The sequence below is a fragment of the Gorilla gorilla genome, chromosome 1 (genome assembly GCF_029281585.2).
Source record: "Gorilla gorilla gorilla isolate KB3781 chromosome 1, NHGRI_mGorGor1-v2.1_pri, whole genome shotgun sequence".
Classification (NCBI taxonomy): Eukaryota; Metazoa; Chordata; class Mammalia; order Primates; family Hominidae; genus Gorilla; species Gorilla gorilla.
In genome coordinates, this window is record NC_073224.2 from 143,490,005 (window position 1) to 143,497,304 (window position 7,300).

The 7,300-nt window shown below is 41.2% G+C and overlaps 1 pseudogene; it reads right to left on the bottom strand.

The window, feature by feature from the left end:
- Window positions 1–1,034: 1,034 nt before the first annotated feature.
- On the bottom strand, window positions 1,035–4,751 carry LOC115935375 (ubiquitin-conjugating enzyme E2 W-like; annotated as a pseudogene).
- Between the last annotated feature and the right edge of the window lie 2,549 nt (window positions 4,752–7,300).

Sequence of the window (7,300 nt, forward strand, 5' to 3'; positions counted from 1 at the left end):
AAGAAAGTTTACAAGACAAAACTTAACAAAAGTTTTTCAATAAAAGTATTTTAACATTCAAACTTGACTTATAACAAAAGAAACAAGATTGCAAACAAAAATGTTTATGCATTTTCCAAACATAAATAAATGAAATAGTGTTTAGGCAGTAGGGCTCATGCTGACGGCTAGCAGGAAGTTAACAAAGTGTAACCCACTTGGAAAAAAATCTTTAATGTACAAATAACAAGGCCAAATTATGGACTGCACTAATTTATCATCACTGCCATTTTTCTTACTTCCAAAATAAAGCCTTGATTAAACCATTCATACCCTATATTACTCATACCTTTACTTCAGAGATTGAGGAACTATATACAACAAATGAATTTATTTTCACCATAGGGATAACATAGTGTACCTCTCTGCCAGTGTTACTTGAAAATCTTCCATGTCAAAACAACTTGACAGCAGATATAAACTATTAAATAAATACGCAGTGATCTTTCATTACAGTCCTTTAAAGACGCATGATAATTTATGCTGTTAACCTTAGGATCACAGTGTACAGAATCCAAATATAAACAGTTGGGGAGACTTTTAGAGTAATGTTGGATCCCTCACTTTATTTATATTCCCACTGTAACTGATAAGTTCATTTCATAGGCCCTATCATGCATTAATCATTGAGTGGCAGGAGTTAATGAAAATTGTTCCTGTTACAACGTCCATTGCCGGCAATGAATGTACCAAAACCGCCAAGGAAGTCATTGTTATTGCACAATACGTGAGGACCTGGAGCTTTTCCAAAAGCTTAAAAAATAAAAATAAAAATGGAATTGTATTTGACATTCCCTGACACCTGCATTAATACTGTATGACTAATAAAAGCATGTCAGTTGCCTGGACTGAATCAGCGATCAACATGTGCCCAGAATGCACACAAGTAAAAATGCAGTAAAAGGATGTAGTCTTCATTGCCTATAGGTCACTTCCAGTCAAAGACTGAATGATCAAAGTGCTCATTTTCTCAATAGGACTATCTTCTGTAGGAGGATCATAACAGTGGCATCAACAAGCGTCTTCATGATACCACCATTTTGTTTTCTTTGGATTCTTGTTACGTGTTCGCACATAAAAAGAATTATCTGGTGGTCGTCTCTTTTCTTTGCAGCTGGAAAGCATGCTAATAATGCTAAGACAAACTGATTGGACTGAGAGTGCTGGGAACCAGTCTTCTGTTAGAATGGATAAACAGGTATGACCATTGCTATAATCATGAGGATGAAGAGGAATATTTTCACTGGTAAACATGACTGTGTAATTGAATTTTGAACAGTCTTTTCATTTAAAGTCATCCGAGGAGGTGGGTCATTTTGCAAAGCCAACGATTATTTCTGTAGTCATTGAGACTGAAATAATTCTTAACCAACAACAGAAACGCAACACTTTGGCATAACGTACCTCAGTCTAGAAATAAAAGATATTGGTCTGAAAAGAAAATTATACTGCCTTTTTTTTTTTTGAGACGGAGTCTCACCCTGTTGCCTAGGCTGGAGTGCAATGACATGATTCATTGCAACCTCTGCCTCCCGGGTTCAAGCGATTCTCCTGCCTCAGCCTCCCGAGTAGCTGGGACTACAGGCACGCACCATCACGCCCGGCTAATTTTTTGTATCTTTAGTAGAGACAAGGTTTCACCATGTCGGCCAGGCTGTTCTCGAACTCCTAACCTCGTGATCCGCCCACCTCGGCCTCCCAAAGTGCTGGGATTACAGTGCCCGGCCTTAGATTTAAAATTTAATGCAGGAATAGAAAACCAAATACTGCATGTTCTCTCTTATAAGCGGGAGATCAACAGTGAATACACACGGACATAAAGATGGAAACAATGCTGGAGCCTTCTAGAGGGGAAGGCAGAGAGAGGAGCAAGGATCAAAAAACCACCTATCGGGTACTATGCTCGCTACCTGGGTGACGGGACCATTTGTATTACAAACTTCAGTGACATACAATTTATCCATGTAACAAACATGTACATGTACCCTCTGAAATGAAAAAGTTGAGAAAAAATATTTATGATTTAAGGCCAACCAGGGGCCAGAGTTGAGGGCGACTAGTAAATGTCTGCTAATTATGGCCTCTCTAAGCTTAACCATATATACAAATGACACTGTGTTGGTAAAGTATTGATTTGGAAAATAAAGTGAGTCATAGGTAAAATGAATTTAAAATGATAGCCCCAAATGAAATAATATTATGGAAAGCAATTCCATAAATCTAGCTTGTTCAATACTTTATAATGTGAAATAGAATACTTAAAACAGCCACAGTCTTTGATACAATCAAATAACCAACAAATTCTGCCAATTTGGGCTTCCTAAAATTCTCCTGGGGGCCAAAATCATCCATTTTGTATGGTCATGTAGCTATACAGTTAACGCCAAAGATCCGGGGCTTTTTTCCTGCAATTTTTTACTTTTGGTGACTGAATGGAAATGCCACTCACTACTCTTTGCAAAAGTAAGATTTTCATGGATATCTTGCTCTTTATGATTTCAAGAAGCAGATAAATATTCTTCACGAACTGTTTTAATGATATAGCAATCCAGAATAAAGATTTGGTATCACAAAGAAGTGATTCTATTCTAAAATTTCATTTTGAATTTTCTGGTCACAGTGTTGTAGGGAGGCATGGTTAAGTAATTAAAATGAAGCATTTGCTTAAACCAAAGGGGATTTCCTAATCAGAAGTGAAAGCCTCCTGATACTCTGCTGCAGGCGGGTGATACTGCAGCCCTTCTCTAAGTGCATATCTCACATTCAAAGTCATTTCTCCATGCCTGTCAAGTGAACTGAACCCCCTGATTGTCTGTCTAGGACAGTGATCCATTTCTAATGTATGAGGCTACAGTTTTTGAACTCATAAACTGTAAACTGTATTAAATAAACTGTCTCCTGATTGATGAGTGCTGCTCTTATAGGCTAATTTCTCATCTAAACAGTGATATGAAAATTCTTGCTAAAGGGTTGGTGACAGGACTAAACGGGGGTAATAGCAGACTTAATCAAGAAAGACAAATGGGATTCATTAACAACTGGCACTCAGCAGACAGTCTTCAGAGACTTCTCAGCACAATCTCATTGGTCCAATCGAAAATAATTGTGTGCTGCTTTTATCACTGAATGCAGAACAAGGCCAATGAAAAATTCTATTGGTGATATTAAGTAGAATTCAAATTCGGATTGAATTTTGTGCCAGGCAGCCCATCTCTGGATGAGAGGAATGGAGGGGGGAAAATGGTGGCTTTCTTGCTAGGATTTTTTTTCTCTGATTGATCAGTTTTCCCATATTGCTCATTCCACTTCGGTATCTTAATCAACTGGATCTTGCCCTAACTGGCAGGGATGTCTATGCCAGAGGCATCTGGTCTCTGGCTGGCTTAAGAATTGGCACATGGTTTATTTTGTCCAAGCTTGCTGAGCTCCACTTCCAGTAATGCCTGTCTTATTGAGCTGTTTAGATTTGGCTTGTGCGGTAGAGATGGCTAACTCTCTACCAGAGCATGCTCCCCTTCCGCAGTATAGAGAGTTTCCTAGGAAGTTCCTTCTAAATCAGGATCTATGTTTCCCAGTCCCCCTGCATTTACGTGAGGGAAGTGTGACTAAGTTGTTGCCAGTGGTTTCCAGGCCAAAGAAATGCATGCCATTTCCAGACCTGTCATGTAATACTTTCACACTTAGTCTTTCACCCTCTATTTTTCTGATCTGTCAGCCAGAATTAGAGGATCCAGCAGATCCAAGCCACTTGTAAATGATGAAGCCACAGACAGAAGGAACATGAGTCATATGTGGGAAGAGTAGTGGATTTTACATGAAGGAGAAATAGTTCTCACGTTACACCACTGAGAATTAGGGGTTTATTTGTTGTGGCATCTAACTTTACTTTGATTGAGGCAGCTAGTTTTAGGTCTGCCTTTAGACCTATTGGCTTTGGTGACCTTACTTCTTTTTTTTCTTTTTTTCTTTTCTTTTTTTTTTTTTTTCCGGAGTCTTGCTCTTGTCACCCAGGCTAGAGTGCAATGGCAAGATCTCAGCTCACTGCAGCCTCCGCCTCCTGGGTTCAAGCGACTCTCCTGCCTCAGCCTCCCGAGTAGCTGGGATTACGGGCGCCCGCCACTAAGCCCAGCTAATTTTTGTATTTTTAGTAGAGACGGGGTTTCACCACGTTGGTCAGGCTGGTCTTGAACTGCTGACCACGTGACCCGCCCGCCCTGGCTTCCCAAAGTGCTGGGATTACAGGTGTGAGCCACTGCGCCCGGCTGTGACCTTACTTCTTCTTCTTCTTCTTCTTCTTCTTCTTCTTCTTCTTCTTTTTTTTTTTTTTTTTGAGACAGAGTCTCGCTCTGTTGCCCAGGCTGGAGTGCAGTGGTGCGATCTCGGTTCACTGCAAGCTCCACCTCCTGGGTTCAGGCCATTCTCCTGCCTCAGCCTCCAGAGTAGCTGGGACTACAGGTGCCTACCACCATGCCTGGCTAATTTTTTGTATTTTTAGTAGAGATGGGGTTTCACCATGTTAGCCAGGATGGTCTGGATCTCCTGACCTCGTGATCCGCCCACCTCGGCCTCCCAAAGTGCTGGGATTACAGGGGTGAGCCACCGCGCCCAGCCCTTACTTCTTAACTGACCTCCTTGGCTTTTGATTTTGTGTACAGTTGGGCTTTAAGGCATGTGTACCCTTCTGGCTTGGGCTTGTGAACTCTAAGCTCCATTTTTGGATGAGGATTTCCCATTGGCTTGCTTCCCCCCTAGAGCCCATTCTCAGGTACCCAGGAATAACGTGTGCCCCACCCCACCCCAAACTGTCAGTGAGAAAAATGAGATTGGACACACATAGTTGAAGCCAATTAACATTTTGTTTTTAGTTTTTTTTTTTCTTTTTTTAATCTTTAGCATCAACAGGTTATACAGGAATTTTATGGAAATAGGTATCTGGTCAGATTAAGGGGAAGCAGCAACTGCGGCCCAGAAGTTTTAAATGCTGCTTAACCCGCTCTCCTCTAGGCTGCACTTCTGGGGTTATTGGGCTGACAACAGCTGGACCATTCTGAGACCCTTACTATGGCAGATGCTGTTGTGGCCTGCCCATATTCTTTCAACTCCCACTGTTCCATTACACATCAATGGTGTCTACTGCAAGATACTGCTATTCTCCTCCTTGGCGTTTTATCTTGACAGGTCTGAAGTGCCGCTGAGGGCAGGCGGTAGCCCATGACAGATGAGGGTTAGGGGATTAAAAATGCAGCCTCCTTGTCCCTCAGCAGTGGATAACTCTGAGGCATGCTCTACGTTGTGTCTCGCAGTGCCTAGTGGGGCTGAGCCTCAACTGCAGCCAGCTATAATGCACATGTCATGGTCTCCCTTCCCTTCTACGTTTTAGTTCCCTATTTCTCTACTGGGGCTTCCTAAGATTACCACCCAAATGAACTACTTGTGCTCAGATCCTTATCACTAGATCTGCTTTTGGGGAATCCAGCCTAAGACACTGACAGTCTTCCTTTTCATTTTAGGGATTATGACATCAGCTATTTTTGAACATGAGCCAATCAACTGATGGGAAGTAGCTGCTGATCTCTGATGTAGTGAATTATAATCTGCTAAATAGGAGAAGTAAAAACAGCTGATATATAAATTTGATATATAAATTAGTATGCTGCATTAAAGCTAATTAAAGCTGAGAATTACATAGAAAATAATTTTTTGGTGTATGTGGACACTGTGAGAGCTGTAATCACAGATACACTTCATCTAGTTGAAGCAACTTCAGGAAATGTGGTCACTCCATCTGTTTTTTCTGCTCTCTTTTGAGGGTTAAACTGTATTGTTCTAGATATGACATCAAGGGACATTATGGCGACTCTACACTTGAGGATGAAAATTTCCATTTGAAGAACAAGTTACCTGCACCTGGCAGGTGCAGCGACCTGGCAGGTGCAGTGACCTGGCAGCTGCCTCAGAAGTGGCAGCTCTTGCTGCCAGCTCTGCTCTGATCTATGCTTCTGCAAGCCATACTGCCTAGTGGATATGCCAGTGTGGCTGGGTAACGGTTTTTATCTTTCCTACAATCTCTCAGGTGCCTTATACCCCCAAATAAATACCCAATCTTAATAACAATTGTGTGCTTCTAGGATAATATATCAAGTCATTTAACATACATACAAAAATAAATACAAAAACAAGTGAAAACATTAGGCTTGTTATCCACTGCGGTTTTAGCGCAAGTCCATCTCTCCATCCACTTTCTCCAGATGGCTGCTGTGAAGCCCTTCCGAATAAGAAATTCTGGAGCTGTTTCAACTCTAGGTACAAATACAGCCACAGCATGAGTGAGTGGCATGAACAAGTTTTACCCTAACTTCGTGCCCTCTCCAAGATCTTTGTGCTTTCAACTGCCCCTTCCCACACATTTGGCGGCCTCCCTCCAAGGCTTTATGCGAGCCGTATTTCCCATGCCTCTCCCATCACTAGATGATTGTGAGAGTGAAATATGAGTCTAGCCACAGAAGATAACATAATCTTTACATTTTCAGCAAAAGCAGGTGATAGCATATATTTGCCCTTCAGACACCTGAGGCGACTCTAGCCACACCCCCCTCAACTTCTCTAGGACCCATAATAATGAGTAAGTCGAGTGGAGATCGCAACTTTGAGGGTAAACAGCCAAACACCCCTCAGCACCTACTGATGCCTGAGTTATCGCCCTGAAGGATTTCTTCAGGTTTTGAAGAGCGACGTGAGAGAGCTTTCTTGCATTGATTCTAGCCCCTGAGTTGTTGGAAGGGACACTTCTCAGTATGGCAAAGCATTTCATTCCCTGAAGCTAAGGCTTAGCAGATGTCTCCTGATGAAAGCCACTAAGCAAAGGCTTGAAAAATCACCTAAAACTATAGAAACACAGGGCAGGTGCTAATTGAAGCAGGAGAGCCTGGGCTTCTAGTGAAATTCTCAGAAATAAAAAAAACAAGAACTCAGAATGTGATTAGAGAAGTCTCACTGGATGCCATGGGATAAATAATATGTATATAATATATGAGATGTGTATATATATTTATATATTTATACACATCATGCGTAGTATATGTATCTATATCCTTTTATTTAAATAATGATGGTACACTATACACTGTTATGTACACTGTTTAGCCACTTAATGCTAAATCTGGGGGACTGTTTCATAGCTCTCCTTATAGAAAAGTCTTGTTATTTTCTACATATATAAATATAATGAATTTATGAATATGGTTATTAATGTTACAAAAAG